Genomic DNA, 25777 nt, shown 5'->3' on the forward strand with positions numbered 1-25777 from the left:
GGCTGTATATCAATCATTTTTTCCCATCAGAAAGTAATACAAAATGATACAATGAAAGTATCCAACATATGTTTTTCAATGGAACTATGAACGGATTTATACAAATGGCTGCAAGTCTTGCTTTTAATGTCCTCAATGCAACTGTAAATTAAATTACTACTGGTCGACCATATTTGGTTCATATGTGCTTCTATTTTCATTAATACCTTCAAATGTGCCCTGGTACGTGATACACTGTATTTCCAATATTGTGTAAGTCTCACAAAGTGCTTTCAGCTACTGTTTCCCTTTTTTTTCCTTTTTTTCTTTTTTTTCTAACTTTGAGGGTGCAAATGGTTACAGTGATGTAAACTTGAATGCTTTCTTTCACAAGTAAATTTCAAGCTGTAGGTCCTGTCTGAAAGACATTCTGCTGAACCAGATCTACTACAGGCAAACCTTCTAATTTCAGCTTCATCTCTGCTGCAACTGAGTAAGAAGATAAAAACAAATATGTGTGCACTCTAACGAGCTAGGTGTATCTGTTTGGTTAAATTCCACTATGTATAATATTTTCCCTTTAGTATAAGCCTTTACAGTTTTAGTACAAAATTATCCTTTACTCTTGTCAGCCATTCCACCATAACCCTTCAGTCACACACACACTTTGCCCCCTCCAGCTCAGCTGTAATTGGTCTTTTTTCCTTTGTGTTTGGTAACCTTTTATTTTTCTGTGGGCCTGTTCGCAACTGACTCAACTCTATAGAAACAGTGGATAAAGGCAGGCATGAAGTTTGTGCAGAGGATAAGTAGGTACAAGCTGGTCAGAAAATACATTCTTAGAAGCTCCTTAGAGACCTGGTCAAAGGTATTATACCACAGCCAAGGAGTTGCATTTTTTGAAGAATGTCAGAGACTACCACTGTGACCCAGAAATACTCTAAACCACCTGTGATAAACTTTTGTTTTAGTAGACGCTTCAGGCATATTCGGGCAATGACATCCAGTCAGGAGCCCTGTTGTTTCTAAGACCTCTTCTTCTGTGAGAGCTGTTGGTAAAAGCCCTAGCTGTCACAGTATGACACTGCGCTGCCAGAAGGAACCATGTGACAGATTGGAAATAGTTTATAAGCTGCAGATCTTCTGAGGTGATCCTCTCTTACTATGCTCTCCCCACCTCTCAGACACACACTGCGCAATTTTTTTTTTACATGCAAAGGAGGATATGGACCTTAGGGATTTATTCATGAATAACTTATACAATGTTTACATGAGGATTTTTAGGTAGTTTGCTCAGAAGAGTTTTGAATTGGCTGCATAAATTGGTATTCATTAGAATGAGCTTTTCTGAGCAAAACAGGACACTATAACATGTAGGGATCTGCGTGCTAAAAGAGCATTGAAGGCAGAATAATCAGGCATGAGTGGGGACACCACCAGGCAAGCAAAAGAAAAGCTTATTGAGGGATTTGATTTTAGAAATTGAGTGAAAAGCTTGCACAAAGTGGAGTATACTGTTATTCACTGTTAACTGTCCAAATGCCTTAGGGTGTTACTACACAATTCAATATGAGACGATATAGAGTCAGCCAGCAAAGAAAGAAAAAAGTGTAATCTACAAATGCTACAAAAATAATAAAACATACTTAATCATGCATCTGTACCTCGCATGTCTTTTTTGTCAGCAACCCTTTCAGACTTTGATGGTGTCCTCATCTTTTTTTCCTAACTACGCTCTTCCTCATGTTCCCCATCAAGCATCACATTCAAAAAGGCAACATCAGGTGTCCAATAACTCTCTTTTCCTTCATGTTACCTTTTTTCTGAATTACTCAATTTTTCCCTCTTGCATACTTTTTTTTCCATTTCATTTTTCACCATCCTCATTCTGTCCACTGCAAGACTTGGGATGAGAAGAAAGGGGACATCCCTGGGTGAGATTCTGGTAGCCAGAACACATGCCATATAACTGCTGTGTCAGCAGTTTTGCTGTACAGGGCAGTAAGGTATTTCATGAGTGTGTGCTTCATCTATGACCAGCTGGCGTGGTGACCACCTCAGAGATCAAAAAGAAGGTGAACTTGTGAAACGTGTTCGCAGAACACTCCTGCAGAGTGAAGTCAGAATGAATCCAGAATGCAGCCTTTTCTTTTCCTCTCTCCTCTCACACTGGAAAGTCAGCTACAGCATCATGATGAAGACTTAAATCAATTCACAGAGAAAGTAGCCATAATGAGAAAACCCACTTCTGCGTCTGTTGCTCTGGTTTGTTTGGGGATTTTTTCTCAGGGGCAAGAGGTCAAAAAGCACCACTGCTTCTTTAGTTGCAGTCCTGACTGCTGTAATGTATACATGATTTATGGTGCCATATGACCTACAGAATACAGCAGACCCTATTTCAACCCACATGGACTAGAGATTTGCCTTCATATAGCTAGACCACTGCTGTAAAGGAAACAAGGCCATTCCAGACAAGATCTTAGCCAGGCTTTCATGAACTGTAATGCCAGCTTTGGGAAAGGCTATGCATTCTAGGAATCCTGGGTAATCATATAAATTTTGGTATACACAGTCTGCACACACCTAAATTTCTGACATGTCAGTGAACGCAGTGTTCTCCAATACCATCCTTCATTTCAGTTTGAAAATAACCATTTGTAACCTATATTCTTTATATTATTGCCCTGATCCAAAAAGAACAAAAAAAAAGAGAAGAGCAGTAGGGTAAAAAGCATGGCCAGTCCAAATACATTGCATATCTGCACACTTCTGGGGAGTAGGCTAGAGAAACCATATTAGAAGAGCTCAGAAAATTCCAGAAGTAGAAATGCTCAAGGGCTATGTCAGTAGCTGTTAAAAAAGGTTTTACTGAAAATAAGCAGCCTTGCTGATTCTCTGTTCAGTTGGCTTCAAGCATGGAGCCAATCAGAGGTCCAAGCAGAAAGGCTATAAATTCATACAAGAATTAAAAACAGCTCTTTGGACTCCACAGAGAATTGAAACAAGACCAAGACATGTGTCTGGTATGAATACCTGTGCCCCACTGGATGCAATCTTAACATTTACTATTTGGCCAGAAACTGAGAAGACTAGTCAACTATTTACTCAGAGGTTGGAATGCTGCTAACTATAAATATCTCCAGACTTTTGTTTGCCAACAGGACTCTGAAATGGTGCCATTCACTGCAGCTCCAAAACACTCTGGTGACACACATGTGTGTATATTGGAGCTCTGCTAGAGAAAGTGAGAAGCTGCCTGAAAGAAAATCACAGGGGGAACTCCTCACATCTGTGTTTTCAAATACAAAACATATTAACACTTTTTGTTTATTTACGTATATAATGAGCAGCAACAAAGCAGGGAAGTCTATAATATATAAAGAACATCTATAGGTTTGCTACTTTTTTTTCAAAAATATGTTTATTAGTATGTGTGACCATAGTATCTAATAGTTGCATAGAATTAAAAAAAAAAAATCCCCCAGAAACAAAAGATTCTTTTCCATTCCTCTGCTGTACATTTTTATGTCTATTCCCACTGGAGGAGAGGGGAGGGGAGCGGAGGGGATGCTCTGGCCTTTGGACAGAGATTTGTCTACTTTTCCTTATTGTTCCCCTCTTCTGGGGCAATCAGAGACAGAAGAGAATCTCAATAAATAGCAAGGCTAGCAGAGCTTTAAAAAAACAGCCAATGTTCATCCAGTGTCCAAGTAAAAAAGAAATTAATTGCTAACAATAGCAATAGCAATGACAAAAGAAGAAGAACCCAGGTCCCATGTATTCAGGGTTCAATATCCATTTCAATGCCCATATTTTGCATCCTTCTCTTTACTGAAGGTGTGCCTACTTAAGGGACTACTGCTTATTTTATGACAAAATTCCTGCACACACAAAAAAAAGACAGTTTCTGTGAGAGTCTCAAGACTCTCAAAGACTAAAACATCAGTGAAATTCAGTGCTTCCCATTTGTTTTGTAATATTGCAGTTCAGGAGGGAAGAAAAGAAGTGCCAAACCTGATGTCAGCAGCCACCCACATGGCAAAGGAGAAGTAGAATCCCCCAAATCCTTTTAAATAGCCGACAAAGCGCTATTTTTAGCATAAAGGTGAAGGGTGCAATCCGACAGAAGCGTGCACTTCTCCACCAGACACAACGCTGCTAACAATGCTGTCACCTCTACCCCTCCCACAGCCACCAATGTCACCATTTGCAGCTCCAGTGCCAGCATCTTCAGTGCCTCAGTCATCTACAATACTGCCCCCTCCATCATCAGCACCAATGAATTTCTCACTATTACTGCTCCTGATATAAGTCTAGCCAGCAGCCCTTTTAAACACCTTTGAGCCTCTCCTCTCTCTCTCACATTGAAACATTTCAGCTGACAGTCTATTTTTTAAACACTCAAGTGCTGGCTTTTAAAGCATTTGATGTCTCTAGCATTTCAGCCCCTTCCTTCACACCTTCTGCTCATAGGGCCAAGTGACATGTGAGGAATTTCCTTTCGTTTCCAAAAAAAATATCCTTTGTTTTCTTTTCGCAAGAATTCACCTCATGCTCATGTTTAGCTGAAGCATAATGAAAGAAAAATAAACTTTGTACAGCATTATCAGAAAATATCGACACAGCGCATGCACTGAATTGCTGAAAGACAACAGATGTATCAGCACTAAAAATGCCTTTAACTTGTTAAAACTGGAAATTTGCCAGAATGGCTTGCTTGTTAATTTAAACATTGAACACAGACCTTAAACTGCTGTTTGTGAGACTTCTACAAACATCAGAGATGTTTTTCCTCTTACTTAACTGCAAGTATTTTTAAGTCAGAGAGCCATTAGACAAATCAATTATTATTATTCAGCTTAAAATTATGTACATTGCTCTTCTTGCTGAATATTAAACCTGCTGTACAGCTTTTCAGAAGGATCTATGAAACTGTAAAATAGCAGAGTGAATCAATGAGGCTAAAATGAAATGGGAAAAACCAAATATACGTTCGTTTCAGCAGCTGCTTACATAAAGTGGGCATTTCTTTCCTGTTTGTAAAAGCTGATCACAAACACAAGTACTTCAATCCATGCACATGTTTAGAATGAATTATGCATTTTCTAGTGGTCATAAGAACTAGGAAAACAAGGTTCCGTCATTAATTTGGAACACAATAAGTTCAAGGAAACTAATCTCTCCTAGTAAACTGAATATCCTTGCAAACCCAGTATTAAATGTCAAAATCTACAAGATAGCTCACCTCTGACTACAGGATAGGGTAGACATATGCCTCCATTCTGTTCTCTGTGCTCAGCAGATTTTACTTTGGTGTTAATGGGACTTTTACACTCAGGACTAGAACAGAATTTTTTTTAATAGTTGAAAGTTTTTTATTCGTTCAGTACTTTGTTGAAGTCAGTATCGTTTTGTGAGAAAATATGCTCTCTTTCAGAACTTCTCCTCTAAGCTGAATCCTGCTATTTAAATCCAAGTATCATTACCAGGAGCATCAGAGTTCCTATTTCAGGCTCTCTCTAGATTCAGGAATCCACATCTACAATCGTTAGTCAGATCACTTTTAGAAGAATTTGGAGATGGGTTTTAAATCTACAGAGAAGTTATTTGTTTAATCTTCAAGGAAAAGACAAATCAAAAGTGCTCAAAAGCATTTTGGTGATATAAGACATCTAAGACGAGCTGATTGTTGCAGATTTGACACTCCTCTGCTTTTAAAATCAGGCTATTTTAAGCGATTTCAATCTGGGCCACAGAAATAATTAACAGTTTCCAAATGTCTTTGACACTGAATTGAATAAATCATTCAGACTTTTAACGTATGAAATAGGCCAAGAATCTGACCCTACCTATTTTGGTAGAAATTAACCGCAATGGAAGGAGGAGGCAAAATATTATCCATCTTCCTTGGTCCTTTATTGGACTCGGCTGTTCGCATCAACACAGGAAGTACAAATTCTTATTTCTGCAAAAGCAGATTATGTTCATGTCCACTAAAACCACACTTACAATCATATATTCCTAGCCTCTTAGAAATACAGATTTTTGTGAACTACACCTAGAACTCTTTTTTTATTCTTTATTTTTGTTTTTATTTAATACAACATACATTCATCCGAGTTCGTCCATCCTACTATTTTTAGGACTTGGATACTTTTTCCATTTGTGGTACTTTGATAGAAATAACAACTTTAATGTCATACCAACATGTGACAGGAAAAATTTTACAATGAGAAAAAAAACAAGTTAAAAACCTGTGGTCTCATATCCCTTTGACTATGGAAGTGCAACATTGGAATAAAGATCGGTCTACCGGAAGAGCACAGGAAAAACGAACAAATGGGGAGAATGGCTTTTTATGAAGTAAATAAAATGCTAAATTCCTAAGATGACTTAGTCTGACAGTTCAACACAATAGTGGAAATACTAATCTATTCCCATGTATAATTTTTATGAGTCACAGCTAATGCCCTCATTTTACAGAAACAAGTTTATAACTCATTGAGAACCTAATATTCTGAGTTATTCACCGACATTGCTTATTGTCAAAGAATATAGCTCCAGAGCAGTGGTATCACTCACAAAAGTGCTCACAATCTGCAGTGTTTCAGGTTGACCTGTTGATCCTAGTAAACACTGAAAAGATGCAAGGATAATGGGCAAAACAGTGCTGCAGGACTAACAATCCTTTTTGCCTAACTTCTACAACATGATTGTGAAATTTTTTCCTGTTTCAGATCCCTAAGAAAATATTCATATTGCAGAGACAGAATGCATAGAAGAGGCTGTGGCACTCACTCATGACTCCTTAAATAAACTGTTATTTTCAGGTTGAGTGGAGAGACCAAAGACTTTGGAAATGTTGGTTTGCTAAGGTATACATATGCCTACACATCCAAGAACTACACACTCACTACAGTAGTGTCTCATTAGACTCTAGTCCTCAAATATTTTGCTTTTCCCCTCTTTTGTTTGGTCTAATGTTCTTCACACTTGGAAGGAAGTTGTGTACATTTCATATGTGCTTGACCCTCATGTGAAGGACCAAGACCCCTATTCCTTATTGGGTAAGGGTATGGTAAAGCATTCTGCATCTTCAGTTACCCTCACAGCAGAATAAGCTATGACTGTAGGCCAAACTCAGAACTTTCTGTGTGTACCTTCAGAGCTAGGTGTGCCAGCTAAACTCATTTCTGACCCAAATTGTTACTTTAACCCAAGTCTCGCTTTCTGCTCTTCTGTATTTGACTTGGGTCTTGAGAGGAAGTCAAAGAGATCCGGCTAACATTTAATAGTCACTGAGCTAGTTGTTTTCCAACAAGGCTGTTGCTAAAGTGGGAGAAAAAGAAACAATACCCCCAAAATACACAAGTGGTGCCAATGGACCATTCCCTGTGTTTTTTCCATCGTAATCACAGTCAGATCAATTTATTTTGTCTTGCCTAAAGGCACCGTAATGTTACGAGAGAGTGCCTTCTGTGCTCTCCCCAGGAGAGTGTGACTGATTGCCCTCTTACTCATTCCCTCTTTACTGCACACAGATTTTTGACCAGCTGTCCTAGATGGTCTTCTATTTTGGCCCAATTGGATTCTGAGTTTAGTTTCTGTGCTACACCCTGCTGGCCCTTGAGCCTCCACTTCCCTGTCGTTCTCATAGTAACCGCTTTATAGCTTTATATCCCACATACCATGTGTCGCTTGTGCCAACCCACAGGTTTGCATCCTCTGAGTCTAAGGACCCAGGCTTGCAAAAGATAACATCTACTCTAAATGTGATTCATGCATGCCAATGAAACTCTTTTTTGAAGCTAAGTTCCACCCCAAAAATTTACTTTGCAGGGTTAAGTTTTAACTGAATAGCTACCCAATATAACTAACACCCTTCTTCATTCCTCTAAGGGAGCTGATTCACCTTCATAACTCTTTCTGCTGTGGGTGTTCATTTACCATTCTGACATAATCTAGTGCCTCACTGCATGATGCTGATGATGTTTTTGTCAATGTGAAGAATGCACTATAATTGTTGCAGAAATTGTCTAAGAAACTCAGACCTTAATATGTACCATCTGTTTAACAAAAAAGCTCAATGTGGTAATGCATTTGCAATACCAGAAGCAGTATCTCTAAGACATGAAATGAACATATGCTGTCTAAGAGCCTTCAGGCTGACATTGAAAAAGAGAAAAGATAGTACTTCAAGGCAAATATTGTCCCAATAGAAAGACTGCCAGAACCAATATGGCTCAGCCTATTGACAAGTCTCTGGTGAACAACATCATATAAAGACATGCACATTGTTATGGGTTGTACAGCTCTATGCCCCATTTTTTCAGCTTGGGAAAAAAGTAGAGAACACCTTCACTGTCACACTGGCTATCCTCCTGTTTCAGATCAACAGATGTTGTCAGATGAAGACATCCTGTCCATTATTCTTTGATTAACTGATTTTTTTAAAAAAGGCAAAAAAACCTCACGTAGCTTCTTGTACTAAGTTAAGTAAGCAGCCTGCTTGGAAGGAAAGAACAACTGAAAATACCTCTGCTTTCAAGTTTGGGGTTGGTTTTTTTTTCAATCCTGGCATGAACACATTTTATGCATGGAGATATCTGTGATACTGAAGCTAAACTGGTGTTGAAACTACAATAGCTAGTAATGAATTTTATACATACCAGAAAATACATTAATTTTATTTTAAAGACTGTTATTCTTAAATGAAAGGATCTAAGTTGTTGTCAGCTGCAGTTTATACCAACGTAATCTAAAATTTATTTTGTTTTCAGAGAAAACATAAACAAGAAATGCTATGTTGCAACAGAAGAAATAGCTATCTTCATCTGAAATTTTCATTGTCTTCCATTATAAAACCAATTTTGACATGTACCCTGCTCTAATTTTGGTAAATCAGAATAATTATTTGCATAATATCGCTCATACAAAAACATTTTCTCCTGTTAGATATTTGGAGGAATTAGGTAAGGCATTCATTAAATATTTTATACACAAAACTTACAGATTTTTTAAGCAAATTTTAACTAAGGGAGAAGGAACTGTTATACACTATATATGAATTTGCTGCTATTCATAATAAACAACAATAACTTTAACAATCTGGAGGAATCTAGTCAATTCATTCTGAAGTTAATGTCAAGGTTCTTCCACCAGTGGTCAAATTAAATATTTTGTTTCAGGAATACTGCTGTTCTTTTCTGGTTAGAATACTCGTGGTGACTTAAAGATACTACTGGGTATGTCTGAGGGAATTTATAGCTATTTAACAGACTTGATTCAACTATGAGCTTTTAGGTTCTACTCCTGAAAACTTCCACTGATGTCATTAAAGCTATACTACCTTAAAACTGAAGTAACACACTGACGATTTGCAGTGTTTGCAGACCAGTGTTTGCAGACCTAGAACGTACATTATGGAACTTAGTGGCTTCACACGTTAAGATGATTGAATGTTATTAAGTTCTCATAGGCAGATGGGGATTTGGGAAATCCACAGCATTTCTCCTGTGGATTTTACCAGTTCCACAGGAGGGAGTCTTTCTTCTACAAATTATAGATGTTACGAACACTCTAAAGGAGCTTGTAAACAGTGCTTGAGGAAGCTGTCCTCCTTTAGATCTTAAAAACTCTGCAGGAGGTAGCTCTTCTACTGCAGATCTTAGAGGCACAGGCTATTTTAAGTACAATATAATTCTAATTAACTACACCATCAATTATGTCAAACAAGGGCACAATCACTGACCTTTCATTAAAGGAAAAGCCATCAAAGCAGGAGTTTTTAAACTATGTAAGGGACAAAGACCAAAGGAGGACTTCACATTGCCATCCCTGGAGACTGGGGTGGATACATATATCGCAACACTGCGAGCACCCAGTAGCTACCTGGCTGTTTCCTTGTCATGTGGTCAGTTTGTCTTCCGTAATGGCAGGTCCTGACAGTGAGGTATAGCCTGCTCATGACCCTACCCCTTTTTCTTCTCTCCTTCCTCCCAGTAAATCTGTCTGAAAGCTCTGTGTATCCACAAGATGAGGAATTTTAAGACCAACATAGTCACTTCTTCCTATACAGCCTTTTCTGTAATAGGAGAAATTGGCCAGTTTCAGATAAAAAACATTTTGAATATGAAAATTGTAACTAACAGCTGCTGTGCAAACCAGGCAAAAGAAAAATAAAACAATAGAAAATATGCGGTGTTTTAAAGGAAAATATGGGGAAAAGATTTTGTTACTATATCTATTGACTGCATAAATCAATAATATAATTATTACTAATGTACTGTAACCATGAAAAACTGCAGATAGGCAAATGAAATGTTGCTATTAAAGATTAACAGCTAGTAGAATTAAATACTGTTGTGGAAGCTTCAGAGACTATTTCGGGATTTTCAAAGCTTGGCATGCTTTAAAATACTAAAACAATAATAGATGTTTCAATATTTAGGAATATCTGCTTTTTCAAATACAATTTTCAGTGCCCTGATAACATTGTTTAAATTAACAGACAAGTGTTTGAACCACTGTTTTATCTTAACTAAACTTTTTGTCTGGGAATATTTCAAAATCAATGTAAAATAAATTACAAACACCACCAAAAGCTTTATGAATGCATTGTGTCAGAAAACACATGGTAAACGAATTTCTAGTAATTCCTGCCATTAATGTCTGCAGTACGAAAAACAAAGAGAAGATGATATATAATGTCTCTATTGATTCTCCCCAAATGCTGCCCAAAACATAATAAAAGAGTTAATGTAAAGCCTTTTAGTAACAAAACTTGGAGAACAAATGTTCCTTCCATCTAAGACCTGAACTCCTGTCTAAGCATGTCTATTTTTTGCCATTAAACATCAAGGAAACATACCACTTAACAGGTCTAGTGTCAATGAGGTTAATCTAGGCAACTCTAACCATAGGAGTTTAACAATTTTAATTAAAAATTAACCTTCTTATGAAAATAATAAAATTAATCTAGATCTGAAAGTCTATCTGCTATGCCTAAGCAACTCAGACTCGATCTGAAAAACACTCCAGTCCTCTTCTATGTACCATAACCAGAATAAGAACACTGGCAGCAAAATCTGTTAAGACTCAAGTGAAAAAAACATTTCAGTGAGAATGAGAGGGTAGGGCTCGATCATCTGTTGAACAGAATTGACTGGGAAATGAGAAGAGGCACTAAGAAAAATGGAAGAAATAAATCAAATAATGGACAAGATAAAGTCCTCATTATCCAAAACTCTGAGAGTGGAAATTCATCTCAGCTAACACAAGCTGTTAGTTGTTAACAAGTTAGCTGTTCAAGCTAATCATCTAGGCTCCCTCTCCAAATCAATGGAGAGAAATAGGCACCTCTGGAGAACAGTCGACCCCATCGATAATATACCTTAGAATGGGATGAATTGGATCTGGAAGAGCCTAACTCTCTTCACTGGCTGTAGTGTAAACCTAGACACCTGTCTTTTAAGCTGGTAAAGTCAGATAAGACGAATGATCGTTTGAACTATGAGGAAGAGGCACAGGGTTTAAACAAACTCCTCTGATCTTCCCCTGTGTCCTTCCCATCATTCCCATAAATATCTGCTTTGCTGACTGCCTTATCTATATTGTTAAAAAGAGTGGAGAATGTCTTCAATTTCTCTGACAATTTGATATCGTCTTATTCTCTGGTTTGCCAAAAGCTCATATTGCACTGTATACTGCAATTGCTGCTATGAAATGCCTCATTTGAGTCTTGAACTGCAAGTGTTATTATCACAAATAACTGTCGAATACCTTCTATTTTCAGTAGCACTGGTACTGTATGAGTGTGAATCACTGTTCAGACCCAGGGAAGAATAGTTTTTTGGAAATCTAGACCAAGAGCTAAAATAAGTCAAATAATAGAGAAAAAAAAAAAACAGAAGGAAAGAAAAAACCACAAATATTTTATGAAAGACTTGCATAAGAAGATGCTAAAACATGTGGAAGGATGCCTGTCTATCTAGGGCAACTCCTGAGGCAAGGCAGGCTAGTAGGAAATGTGATGGTAAATATTAATCTGTCAGAGAGTCATAGATAGGACTCTTTTCCAGTAAAAAAAAGAAAAAACCAAATGTTTAGGTATACTACCTATGGACCTGCAAATACTGCACTACATCTGTAAAAATAGTGTAAATGCTCACTTGGTCTAAGGAATGTGGTTGCACAGACTATAATGTGTGAAATACTTCACAGGTAGAATATATACTACAGTACTGGAGAAGGTCAGTTAGTATAGTTCTGAAGGAAAAGCCTCTCTAAAAATATTCTAGATATTCTAGATACTCTAGAACAAGGTTACATAGAGAAGAGCAGAAATGAATAAACAAACATTGCAGAGATAGGACTAAGCATGTAATTCGTAGTTTGGGTTTATTATAAATGTTAATGAAATTTATTATATTTCTTTATGCATGGATTTGACAGAGGGGGTGAGGATTAAAAGCCTGTTCACCCTACCATTGCTGCATGATCCAGCCTATAGTTAAAGAAATGTGACATAGCTGAAGGATATACGGACCCCTCATCAGGTTTGCAGTTGCACTTTGCTCTGTTTTATATTTCATATGCTAAAATCATTCAGTTTCCCTTATATATTTTAACAGATTTTTGAAAGTAGGAGAATATCAATAATCTTTATGAAATATCACAGTGTTTTTTACCTTTCCATTTCTCTGTCTCATAGGATGGGCTTCCCTTTTCTTGCATGTCCTTAGTTAAAAGTGGACTCATATACTTGTATTCTTCTTCACTACCACAGTCACCACAATTGTCATGACTACAGAAAAAAAAAAGGAAAGAAAAGCAAAAAGAAAAAAAAAGCAAAAAAAAGCTTTGAAATAGTTTTAACTTAAAAAGCAAGGACTGTCCAGGAAAACACACACAACAAATTATACTTTTTTCTAATGTGGAACCTGCATTTTGAAGATAATTTTCTTCAGATTTTCCTCTGATGGACTGAACTCTTGTTCTTTAACATCTGAATGTTATTATTTGTGATAATGAGCACTGTTGAGCATGTGGGAAGATTTAGATCAAGTGCAACAGCAAGCCAAACCTGAACCTTGACCTTCTTTTCCAGCCTCCTTCGTGATGTGCTACCTAGTAGTTTCTATGAAACAGCTCATTTTTAAATGATTTTTTTTTTTGCTTTCCTCATTCAGGAATAACTAAAGAAGAATGAATTTATTTTATTTTTGGTTTACAGCAAGGTATTTCACACATGTCTGTTTACTGTAACTAGCTAAAATACAATTGTATAAAGTAGCTGTTGTTCTTTCCATCACCACGTATATGTAACTCATACAATGAACTGCAGTGAGTCAAATAGTGGTGGCTAATAAGACTAATAAGACTTATTCTATGTTGGAGCTAACAAATCCTTTATCAGTACTTCAACCATTCTGCTTACGTGGCCTCATTGTTAAGATTATGCCTTTCATCTATAGGAACTAATCCCTTTCATATACAATTTTAGCAAGAAGCTTATAAAATGTGTATTAAAGCAGTATTGACTTGTCCAACAATAAAAAGTACAATTAGGCTTCCAACACAGAGCATTACTAATTTGCATAAAAACCTCTCTAACCCATTCCTTTTACTGCAGAATATAACCAAGAGGTTACATTCTGTACCATGCACCAGTAATTTACTGTAAAATCAGTAGATAGCTCTACCTGTGTAATAGTGTTCACTTTCTTTGTGCAAATCTTTTAAAAGTGAATTTACATGCCGGATGTATCAATAGGAAATAATATTAAAGATCATTACTCTGAATGGCCAAGCACAATGGGTTCCTTTGATAATATCCCATAATGCAATAACTCAGAACTCACTTATTGAGAGTCCCTATCCTCATAGAGTCACAGGCAGGGTCACACTGCAGACCCAGCTTTATCATACCTTGCAGTTGCAATAACTCATTTTCATAATGTACTATTTAAGCAAGAAGCTTATAAGAACAGTAGAGGAGTAATAATGACCAGTCTGTGCATAAAAATGTATAAATAGTTAGGCTTCCAACACTAAGCATTTCTATCTAAGAAGATTACTTAATATCCCATTTGCAAAATTTCTCATTTCCATAACCAAATAGGTGCTATTGTCTATTCACTCTTCAAGTACTACACCTCTTTGTAACATTACAGGAATTTCTTTTCTGTGTGTACTCTGGAATATATTAAATTAGACTTGTAAAGTACATGCCAACTAGTAAATAATGATAAGACAAGGTTCATACAGGGCTTGGATTCCTTAGAATTCTCCAAAAGAAAATCAAAAGAACAGACAACATTCCATTAAATGCCTCTCCTTACAGAGAGCACAGAAATTCTTCATAACTAGAGATGATTAGCCTTCTCTTCACTTGCTTAATAAAGAACAGTATTTCCTTACCAAGGTAACACAAGATGACATTGCCTCAGGTCACTGCAGGACATGTCATATCATGTAACACAACATAACCTGATGTAACCTGATCCAACAGGCCATGTGCCTGTTGCCTATTTGTAGAAAATACCACTTTTTCAGAAGAGAGGACATGTCACCATAGATAACAAAATGTTAGCTCTACCTTTGAGTCCAAAGGCTTCTTGTGTTCACAATTAACTTGGAGTTTAAGTCCAGGTAAGAAGGAAAGGGAAGAAATTCCTTTTCAGTTATTCACTGTTGCCTATTGCACTGAAAAGGAAATTTCTATACGTCTTTTAGAAAAACTATCATTAATCAGGAAATGTGTAGATTACAGACAGTCTGAATATGCACTGTGAAATTACCCAAAACACAAGGAGAAAAGAGGGAACTGAATTCATCAAAACATTAAAATAATTAATTCCTCTCTTTTTACAGACCATGGACATATCAGCCTGTCCATTTCAAGATCAGCACGGGTCCCACAATGCTCTTTATTTTGCTAATACATTTGACAATCAAAAGATGGCATATTTTACAAGAATTACAGTAAATCTGGTTATAAACAGCAAATACTTTTATTTATTCCATTATTAAGGCAAAGAAACACTAATCTATAATGAAAACTTAAAACTGATATGTTATTGATCAAACGATTACATAGCCAATAAACTCTTAAAAATATCTAATCTGAACTGTTAGTGTAAAGTGATTTTATTAAAAAAAAATACTTATAAATACCTTAAGTTGTGACTTTTCAAACCAGAATCCTTTTGAACTGTTTGTTGAAATATACACCAAGTGCTAGGGTAATATGTTTTTGAAATCAATTGCAAGAGGAAAATAAACTATCACTACTCCAAATTAACGAGTATGGAGCCTTATTAAATTTTAACAGTGTCTGAAAGGTTTGCTAACTACATAAAGCAGCATAAATTTCTTTCGCATTCACATGATGAAGCACCAAACATAATATAGAGAAATATGTCCAAAATCTGACTGATTCTGCAACCCTCGAGTACTTGATATTTCTACAACTAATTGATTTTTACTATGTCCCTTAAAAGCAAGAAGTATATTCAGTATAGAATAAATAACCTCTTGATAAACCAATAGCTTAGTTTGCCAGCATATCTAATAGCTTGCCAACGTGTTTAAAAAATAACAAATAACAACATGACTTTCTTGTTACGGCTTTAGTCTTTTGGAACTTCATCCCCTTCTCTTACAGTCATTTTAAGGTAAGATATCCTTCTATGTTCCTTTTTATTGCACAATACCTGTTTGGGAACTGTAGGGAGGATAATCATTAATTAAATAATAATTCTTATTACAATCACTTATGTAGGAACTGAAGGTTCAAGCCTTATGCTGCCTGCCATTTTATATTCTACCTTCAAATTCTGTTTTTATTAAATAGTGTGCTGTTTGAGCATTCTCTTTTTTTATGTATGCACAATCTATAATTATGTAAGGACTTCCCATGAAGTCCATACAAATACACACTAATATTTTACAGGAATGGACACTCCCAGAAGCAGGGAACTGCCACTGAATATCCAAAATCCATTATTTTCATCTGCAGTTTATTGCCTTGTCAAGAAGGAGTGTGATAAGAAGAGGTGCAAAATTAGAGAGCTATTTATAAATTATGGCTCTTTTTCAGCCCCACAGCAAGCTCAAAAATCAGTACATCACATATATTAGAACAACTGAAAAAGCTAGATCTGAATGCTTTTTATATTTGAGACAAATTCCAATCACTGAATCTGAACACCTAATTTGATAAAGCTGAAATTTGGATCTGAACTTTGCATCCTGAGCATATTTAGTTTAGAAACATTAAATTAGTTTTAATCCTCAGCGATGAAAACCTGCCACCATTCTCTGCTGGTAGCAATATACAAAGGCACGAGCAATACAATCACCTCAGAGGAAATGCTGCTTTACTATTTCCCCTCAATTTGACCCTTGCTAGCATGCATGAATCAAATCAAGCACTTGAATATTTTGCAGACCTGGATTAACATATTTGCAAGGCTCAGTTGGATTTTCACGAAGAAAGCAGATATGGAAAGAAAAACTCTTTGTTGTTTATGGAAAGTCTGATAAACATGTGGTCAACACCTGGATTTTAAAGGGATTCTATTCCTTGCTCAATAAAAGTACAATAGCCACCTTCTGAGGCATTCAAACAATAAAACAAGATGATAGCAACAAAAAGAGCTGCCACATGTTGTTTTCTTCACCTCTTTGATTTTGTTTAATAACAATGAATCAACTTTTAAAAACAAAAGAGTAAAGTAACAGGTTAAAAATAAAAAAACCTTATAAAATGTGCATTAAAACATGGGAACACATGTACCATGAGGCATATGTTTTCCTCATAAACATTTTATACTGTGAAAATGTCATATTGGTGAATCTATTTCTGCATGACAGTGTTTGGCATCTTGGAAATGCCTGATGAAGCTGCCGTATGTGAATGTTACAAAATTCATGCTTACTAGAGCTTCTGTACCTTCCACTGACCTCTGCAGTATTAATGAGTGTGAATTCTGTCCTTTAAGCATAAAATATTGCTGTTTAGTACAGGCAAATACCTGCACAAGAGATTGTGCTAAATTAGGATTGAATTCTTGCTAGCTTTTCTGCCAGTATACTTTAGTAGAAAGGGAAAAAGCATTTCCACACTAGCATAGCTCTCAAGTAATCAGGAGGTGCATTGGCATAGCAACTCTATTGCAATCACTGGACCATTGTCCCTATTCAACTTGTGGAGCAAATTGGATTTACTCTCCTTTCACCCTAAGGTATGCAGTGAATATTACTCTGCCACCAGAAGTGCATGGGCCCAGGTGACAAGAGGCAGACTTGCAGATCATCTTTTTGTGTGCCAAACAGCATGCCTCAAGACTGGTTAAACCAACATTTTGGGGAAAGAAAATACCCTCCCCTAAGGAAGCAAACAGTGACTAACTCCATTTTAGATATCTAACTTTTAAAGTTCTCATATTAGGTGAGATGAATCTCATTACTGTACTGCTTTCTCTTCCCTCCCCTTATGTCTAGGAAGAGGGTGAGATACACTCTGCAAGGCATTCCCCAGTCCTGGCTGCCAACCATCCAAATCTAGCAACTTGCACGGATCCATCACATCTTTACTATGGACATTTTCCTATGGAAAATGAGGAAAGATGGTGAAAAGTTTGCTTCCACTCTTTATTAATGTCTAACACTTTCCTAAACAGATAAGTTTGGCAACCTTCTCTGGAACTGCAATATTCTGTCTTCAGTGGGATGGATATGGTTTAAAGTACTTGTGAATAGCAGTAATTTTAAGAGTTTATATCTAGAAGGAATGGAAAATGTAATCACTCCAGCTTCAGTTGGAAAAAAAAACGAAGAGAATTTTAAATTTCAACTAGCATATTGCTTCTAAAACTCATATAGCATTTGTCACTGCTCAGGACATTAAGTATAACATTAGATGGGAGATTCAAGCAAGCCAAATTCATTTAAGTATCTTGTTGCCAACAATTGCCAGAAACAATGTTAAGAAGTCACAATTAAGTGAAAGATTAGGAGGGAGAACTCAGTGACCTACCTCTGTCCTGCCTCTACAGTAACAAATATTTTCACTTTAGTAAAAAGACTTGCAGCCATACACAAAAGCCGAATAAGAAAAACAGCATATTTATCACATAGTATGGCAACAAATTTCCAGACAGATTCTACACATTTGAACTAGTACTTTTCCTGGGCATTAACTCCCATTTCAACTATAATTGCAAATTACCTGCCTCATGTCAGGGTTTAAGTAGAGCACATTTTGGTTTCAGGTAGAACTTCAAAACTGCTAATTAAGCAAAATAAAAAACAGAGAAAGACAATGCTCCTCCACTGAGGCAGTGCTACACACAGGCTCTGGAACAGCTCAGTTGCAGCTGGAAGTACATTTGCCTCATACTTCTGAACCTTACGGCCTGATCCTGCCACATGCCAATGTGTTCTTTTCACACTGACTATACAGACAAAAGAACTCAAAGGGGTAGACCTTTATACATTTCATTGTTTACCTGACGTTTATCAATCTGAAACACTGGCTAACTTGAAAAAGCTCTATTATGGGAAAGCACAAAGAACATGAATTTTATGTTCTGCTATTAACAGATATCATTCACTTTTACTGTATACATCAAGCTGCCAAGTAACATATCTTTGTGAGCAGAATATTTGAATTAAGCAGCTTTCAACAAAGAAACTATATAGTTGCCAAAGGAACAATGATTTTTATTTCATGTTTAAAGAGGGGTTTACAGACTGAAGCAAACTTGGAAAAAGAATAACTTTAATGGTAAAAACATGTAGCTGGCTGTCGTGAAAGAATAGATGTAATTATTGTGAGTTTGTTTTTAGAAGCTGTCTGCTTAGAAGAGGCAAAAACTCTTTTCCTTTGAAAACTTTACTTTGTTTCACAGATTTTGTGATTTACTCGTGTTATAGACATACAAAAATGAATGTGTAGGACATTTTCTGAAGTGGTAAAATATATTTAAGGAAAGAGAAATGGTGATATTGTCATTCCCCTATGTTAAACTGTCATGAAACAGCTCTAAAAGATATGATTTTGTTAAAAATAATAAAACTCTAAAAGAAGTAAATGTTGAGTTCTTCCTTTTGCATTCTCATTTCTGAGCCTTATGAATAACTTTGGTGACTAAGTCAATCTTATCATGCCAATTTTATAGGCTAGAAACTTACTTTCTAGAAATGAAAGATGGCATTCTTATGTATTCCTTTAAATATAGGATTTGGTGTTATAAGAAAAAATACCATAAACAGTGAGGGTTTCCACAATGAAATGAAGTTAAAAGGAAAGAAAGATGATAGCAAATGAATCCTGAGAAGCCATACCTTGTCAGGACTAAAAAGTTCCTGAAGTATATATACTATAGTAATTTATATGCTTTTACAAGTATTTTCTGCCTTTTATATTCAATAATAGTTTATCCTGACCAATCCTTTCTTTTCAGCCATATGAGGAACATGAAATCTATGTTCCCTTGGTTAAATTAGAAACCACACTGAGTCACATAATTCAGATTGAAATCAGGATCTACTTTTCAAAATTCTTGAGCAGGCAGCTGCAGAATATTTGCTTGTGTGTACAATGGCCACTCATCAAATTTGGACATGATTAAGAACTTACATCTTGTTGAAATCAGAGAGATCATTTTTTCATGTTCAGTAATTCTGAAAGTATTGAATGAGGCTCTACAGTGTTAATCGTCTCTGCAAGAGGACACAGAAAACTTGTCTCTGTCTTCCAGAGACATTGCTTATGTAACATTGAATAATAATTGCAGTGGTTGGTCCCCTTTTTTTATGTTTGAGAAGTTTATCACTTTAATAAAAGCAAAATAAACTCTTAGCCACATTAGAAATAATGTAACACAATGTTTTGTTTGTATGCTTAAAAAAATTGGTCGGTAAACCATGAGGCCTTGAATTAAATATAAGCTTAAAGACACTTACATATGAATTCAGGACTTGAAAAACATGGTCAGAGTGAGCTACTGCTAAAATGATGGAGATGATGGATGGGAGGAAATTTGAGTTCAATGAGTTGCCTGAAGGCTGAACACCCAAAGTTTCAGATAGAGGGAGGGGTCAAGGAAAAGAACGAGAGGGGCAAGAGGTAGCTTAAATTTGTGATTGAATTCTACTCTGAAGATACGGCTTGATTATAAAGCTCAGAAGCATATTAGTCCAAGAGTCCAATCACCCTTCCCAGAGAAATGCACATCAAATTTGTTGTAGAATGCTGCTCAGACAGTTTATGAGAGTGTGTGGTCCTCTTTTCAGCTGAGCAAATTAATCTCTCTGTGTTAAGGGAAAATCACCAAGGTATGTGATTTTAACACAGGACAATAAAATGACTCCAGAGTTTTCTTCTAAACTTACTGACCAAACCTCTCTTAATGTGATAAATGTTTATGGATTCTTCTAATTACAAGTCTGGTTTAAAGCTAAGACACTTAGAGAATACATCTCTCTTTCATAAAATTTCCGAGGTTTTCCTATAATAATCAATTACCATAATGAGTTTTTTTAAAGCTGCCATTTGTCACTTTCTTAAACTATATAAACTACCCAGTATAAAGATAAATAGCTAGAGCCAGCCTACCCTGGGGCCCTCTACCAGAGACGTCCATTAAATCAAAATCAACTGGGAAACCTGTTGGATTTTATTTCAAAGTCAGCCCTGTTTAAGCTGAAAAAAAATCTGTAGAAAACAAGTGTAACTTTATGGCAAGAAACCCTGCTTCCTTAACAGAACCTTAAAAAAAAGATGCTGGCCTTGATCCTTGAAACTGAAAGGCAACAAACTTGGAAGGAGAATGTGCAACTGCGTAAGTCTGAGACCTGTGCACAACAGGCTGGTCCCACAGTATGAACCGAAGCAATACAGATACATACTTGTAGTGTCTGCCAAGTAGTTCATGTTCCAGCAAAACCACTGGGAATCAAAACTGCTGGGCAAATCAAATGCCATCCATTTTTAGTCTGGATTATTCCTTTGATGTTTGCCACAGCATTTGAAGGTGTTCATAGTTTCAGCAGTGTTGAGACACAGCACATTCCTTGGCTAGGTTAATAGTACTGCAGAAGACTTCTCTAGCTTTCAAGACATGCACTGCTGAAACCAGGCAAAGCAGCCCTGCTCTGATTACTTCATCTTCCATCAGCATAGCATGATTCTTTTCACTCCTAAATTTAACATGCATAATCACTTAGTAGCAATAACCTAGTGTCTTCGCTTAAAAGGACAGTGCTCCGTTAGGGCATTGAAGCACTATACTCCAAACAAATAATCCACAGATATTCTGGGTTTTCACATGCTCTGGATTTTTAAAAATTTCTTGGATCTCTGGTCAGACATATTTTGTTGCATATATAAACTTCTGAATTTTTGTACAAGTTATACCTTGTATGAGTAAGAGCTCCAACACTCTGAGTGCTAAAACAAAATACTAAGTTGGAAAAAAAAAACTCTTTGCAAAACACAATTGTTGCATTGTTGCTGGAAACCCTGGCAGAAATTGAGGGTTAGATCAGCGGAAGAACTACACTGAGTTTGTTTCATCAGGAGTCCTGTCAGAGAGGTTCTTTTTCTGTGAATGAAAAGAGAATTTCAATTTCCTTTTTTTTTTTTCTCTTGAAGAAGAAAATAAAAGGCAATATATTCAAACAACAGGATATCTCTGACACCCTGAGACTATTTGCACTTCACACCTAAGGCAATGCCACCCAAATAAATATGAGAAGTTAATTACAGATGAACAAACAGATATCTTGGCTTATGTATACTTACTTGAAATGTATACTAGATGAGGACCTGCAGGAAAAGGCAGCTGACAGTTCCTTTCAAAAGTCTGTAGCTCATGACTGCAACTGCAATAAGACTGATTCATTTTTAGCACTCTTTACTTAACTGAGAATTTTTCTAAATTTATTTAATAAATACAATAAATGCATAATGACAAAAGTCATTATTTAGCTAGCAAGTATTACTATGAGAACAGAAATGAGTATCCTTTCAGGAGAATATCTGTTTCTTGTAAGCATTATGTATTATATCATTGCCACTCTCATTCTCTAAATAAAATTAGAACTGTGTGAATATGCTCACATGCTGTTAGCTCAACAAGTGCATGCTGTTTACTCAGGTCCCATGGCTCTTGTTCTTCAGGCCATTCAGAAGTACATTAGATCCACTAGCACTTTTTGTCCTCTGTCCATCCAAAAGTCTGCAGGAGCACTGCCTACCCTCTAATATAAACTCCATGTAATTCGAAATACTTGCATTTTTAGAGCCATGCACCTGAACCAGGTAGCAGATATGAAAGACAATGATAATGTCATAGGATCGCGTGTACAGTGTTGATTTCATTTGCAGCAACTTTTGAATTTCTTTTGAAAAAAGGATATGTTTTTAGAAAATTGCAGCAGATGAGTTGTGCTGATCCCATTCTGTGCCATGACCATGACGCAAGTAAAACACTCCTGACACAGGATCTGCATTCCGGTTCCTATGCTTATAGATCCAAAGATTTTGTAAACTGTGCTTGAATATCTTATGTCTGAGCCATCATTTTTCATGTAGTTCAAAGATTCTAGTATTAGGTATGTCCTTTAGACCGTTGTTATGTGTTTGCTGTTTATCGTATGTACAGACATAATTCTACATATATAGGCTGCTGGTCTTGAACAAAAATAATCTTTCCCTTATGATTTTACTTTTTCAAGAAGTTTTTTCTACTGCTATTGGTTCCTTAAACAACTCTGCTCTGTCTGGCATTTTTTGGTTGTGTACAGTTCTTGCATAAAATTTATGAAAATATCTAAGTGACTTAGGAGTCTAAGTTTAATTTTTAAAAAAGACACAGGAACTTCAAAGACTAAAGGACTAAGTCATTTATCCTAGGAAAGAGTGAGACAATCTGTCTATGCTTATTATTAGAAGTGTGCTTGTGTTCAACTTCAAGCCCAGCATCACAGATTATGCACTAAAACCTTCTTACCCTGACTTCATCTAGGCTGGTCCTAGAAGCTCTGCTGAATGGCTACTATCAGCACACTCCTATTTCCTATGTGCTGTGATTAAAACTTATTTGTAAACTGCATATTTATCAGCATCATTCCCACATTATTTTTATTCCTTAATTTATGGCCTCCTACTGCACTTGATTACAGCCAGGGAAAAAAGCAAGGCAGTTTGCTAGGAGAGAGCCACCGAACAAGCATGTGGACAGTGGGGAGGTTTAGTCAAAGGTAAGGGTCATTTGTGCAAGTCCGTTTACAGGACTCAACCTAAGAGAAAGTAACTCCAGAGTAATCCTTACTGTAAGTGTGTGCATAACCAGAAGGTACCTCATCCTACATTTTCCTTGAATGTGCATAAACCAGAGACTATAAAACCTTTGAAATGTCCTTTCATCTGCTACCTGCAAGCACCTAACTGTTTGAACAATTTAGCTGCATGCAGCATATGTGTAATCTCCTAAGGGATTCACAAACTATACGTTTCCCTTACCACCTTCAGGCCTTGATCCAATAAGGCTATGTTTGCACTATTAAATTAAACATTCCTGGGCACTGAAACATGATAATCTATATTGTTAAACTGTTTGGTTGGCCTCAGCACAGTTTTGGCCCAGGCCAGCTAGAACTTGCTTTTGAAAACATTTGCCAGGGGAAATTAGGGAATTAGTTAGCTAGTTATCCACAGTCTATTCACTAGAGGCAGTTTGAATGCAGCCATCCTCTTTTAAGAGCTAAAAGAGTTTGATAGTATGGACACGTGACATTCAATGGAAACTCAGTGCCAAAATATGCTCCCAACATATTTAATTTATAAGTACAGATATAGCCTCAGAGTTCTTATAGCATGTTACTAAAACAGATTGTTGTGATAATGGTAGCAATGAGAGTACACTTCTACTGCTATCCCAGTTTCAAACACCCCAGTCCTAGAGCATTAAAAGGGTATCTGAAAACTTATTTTTAACTTTCTAAGAAATTATATTTTAATATATAAATAGAATTCTTAATTAAAATAGTAATTATATTTTGACAGATACTAGACCTGCCACTTACTATAATATCTTAAAGTAATACAAATACAATTTTTCATTGATATTTATTCATTTTTGAAGTATTAAATGAAGTAAATTTGAATTGGTGGAAATCACCAGGAAAGCAACTGGACCCAGAGTCTGTTGAAATGAAAGCCAGCTGTTGGCAGTAGTAGAATCTTTCACAATTGCACAGAGAATATTTTCTTCATTTCAGTCAAATAGGTTCAATTACTAGCTCACTGAAAGGTGAGAAACCGGCTGGGAGTTGAAAAATTATAAAGATTTGTTTTCTTTCTCCAGTCTATTGTGTCTATTGTAAAAAACAGGTGTAGGAGGATGAGATCTACTAATTCTAAAATCTTGGTGATTATGAGGGCAAAAAAGAAGCGGTTCTGTCCCCCTCTCTAGATAAGTCTGTAACCCTTGGCTCTGGGGTTCATCCCTCTGTGATCCAAGACTTAGTTTGATGCAGCACAACTCTGTGACCTTGGCTCTGTTTAACTGAGAAAATTGTTGTTAAGGTGTGAAAAAATCCATGAGCTAAAGCCATAAACGATAAGAAAAGTAAAAACACAGACAGAAGTGAAACTATGGAAATGGTAATAGCAGCTCAAGGTGTCAAAAAGAAAAATACTGACACGAACAGGTACAAAACCCTAAGACAAAAAGTAGAGACTGGGAAGTCAGCAACTCAGCCATGCTGAGGATCACCTTGTTCCTAGGAGCAGTGGAGGCTGCTACTTCTCTACCCGATGGACCTCCAAATACTCATCAGGCATCTCAGGTGGAGGTGGAGAGAGAGCAAGTATATTAAACCTTAGTCCAATAACATGTTGTGCCTAGCACAACTACTGTGTGTATTAGCCCACAAGCAATTGCTCTATATTCTAGAGCTGGGTATATCCTGCTTGCAGAGTTTCTTCCCACATGATAAAAGATGCCTGGATAAAATTGACCTAGGAAATGAGGGCTAAAAGCTGTTTAAAGTACCAATCTAAAATGCCAGTTTGTTAGATAAATTTATACATCCCTTTTTCAGCAGAAATTTAATGATGTTTTACTTAAATTAAAAATATAAATAATATTTCACTTCTTTAAAAGAATACTCTTTTCCAAAGAAATCAAGTGTAAAACTTAATACAGGCATACCTCGGAGTTCGAGGGTTGCAGGTTCAGTTCCAGACCACCACGATGAAGTGAATATCGCAACAAAGTGAGTCACACAAATTTTTTTGTTTCCTAGTGCATATAAAAGTTATGTTTACACTATACTGTAGTCTATTAAGTGTGCAATAGCATTATGTCTAAAAAAACCAATGTACATACCTTAATTAAAAAATACTTTATTGCTAAAAAATGCTAACCATCATCTGAGCCTTCAGCGAGTCATAATCTTTTAGCTGATGGAAGGTCTTGCCTCAATGTTGATAGCTGCTGACTGATCAGGGTGATGGTTGCTGAAGGCTGGGGTGGCTGTGGCAATTTCTTAAAATAAGACAACAATGAAGTTTGCTGCATGGATTGACTCTTCCTTTCACAATGGATTTCTCTGTAGTATGCAATGCTGCTTGATAGCATTTTACCCACAAGAGAACTTCTTTCAAAATTGGAGTCAGTCCTCTCAAACCCTGCATTGACTTCTCCTCTCTAGCTGTGAAAGTCCTAGATGGCATCTTCTTCCAATATAAGGCTGTTTCATCTACATTGAAAATCTGTTG

This window comes from Dromaius novaehollandiae, chromosome 1 (assembly GCF_036370855.1).
Source record: "Dromaius novaehollandiae isolate bDroNov1 chromosome 1, bDroNov1.hap1, whole genome shotgun sequence".
NCBI classification, from domain to species: Eukaryota; Metazoa; Chordata; class Aves; order Casuariiformes; family Dromaiidae; genus Dromaius; species Dromaius novaehollandiae.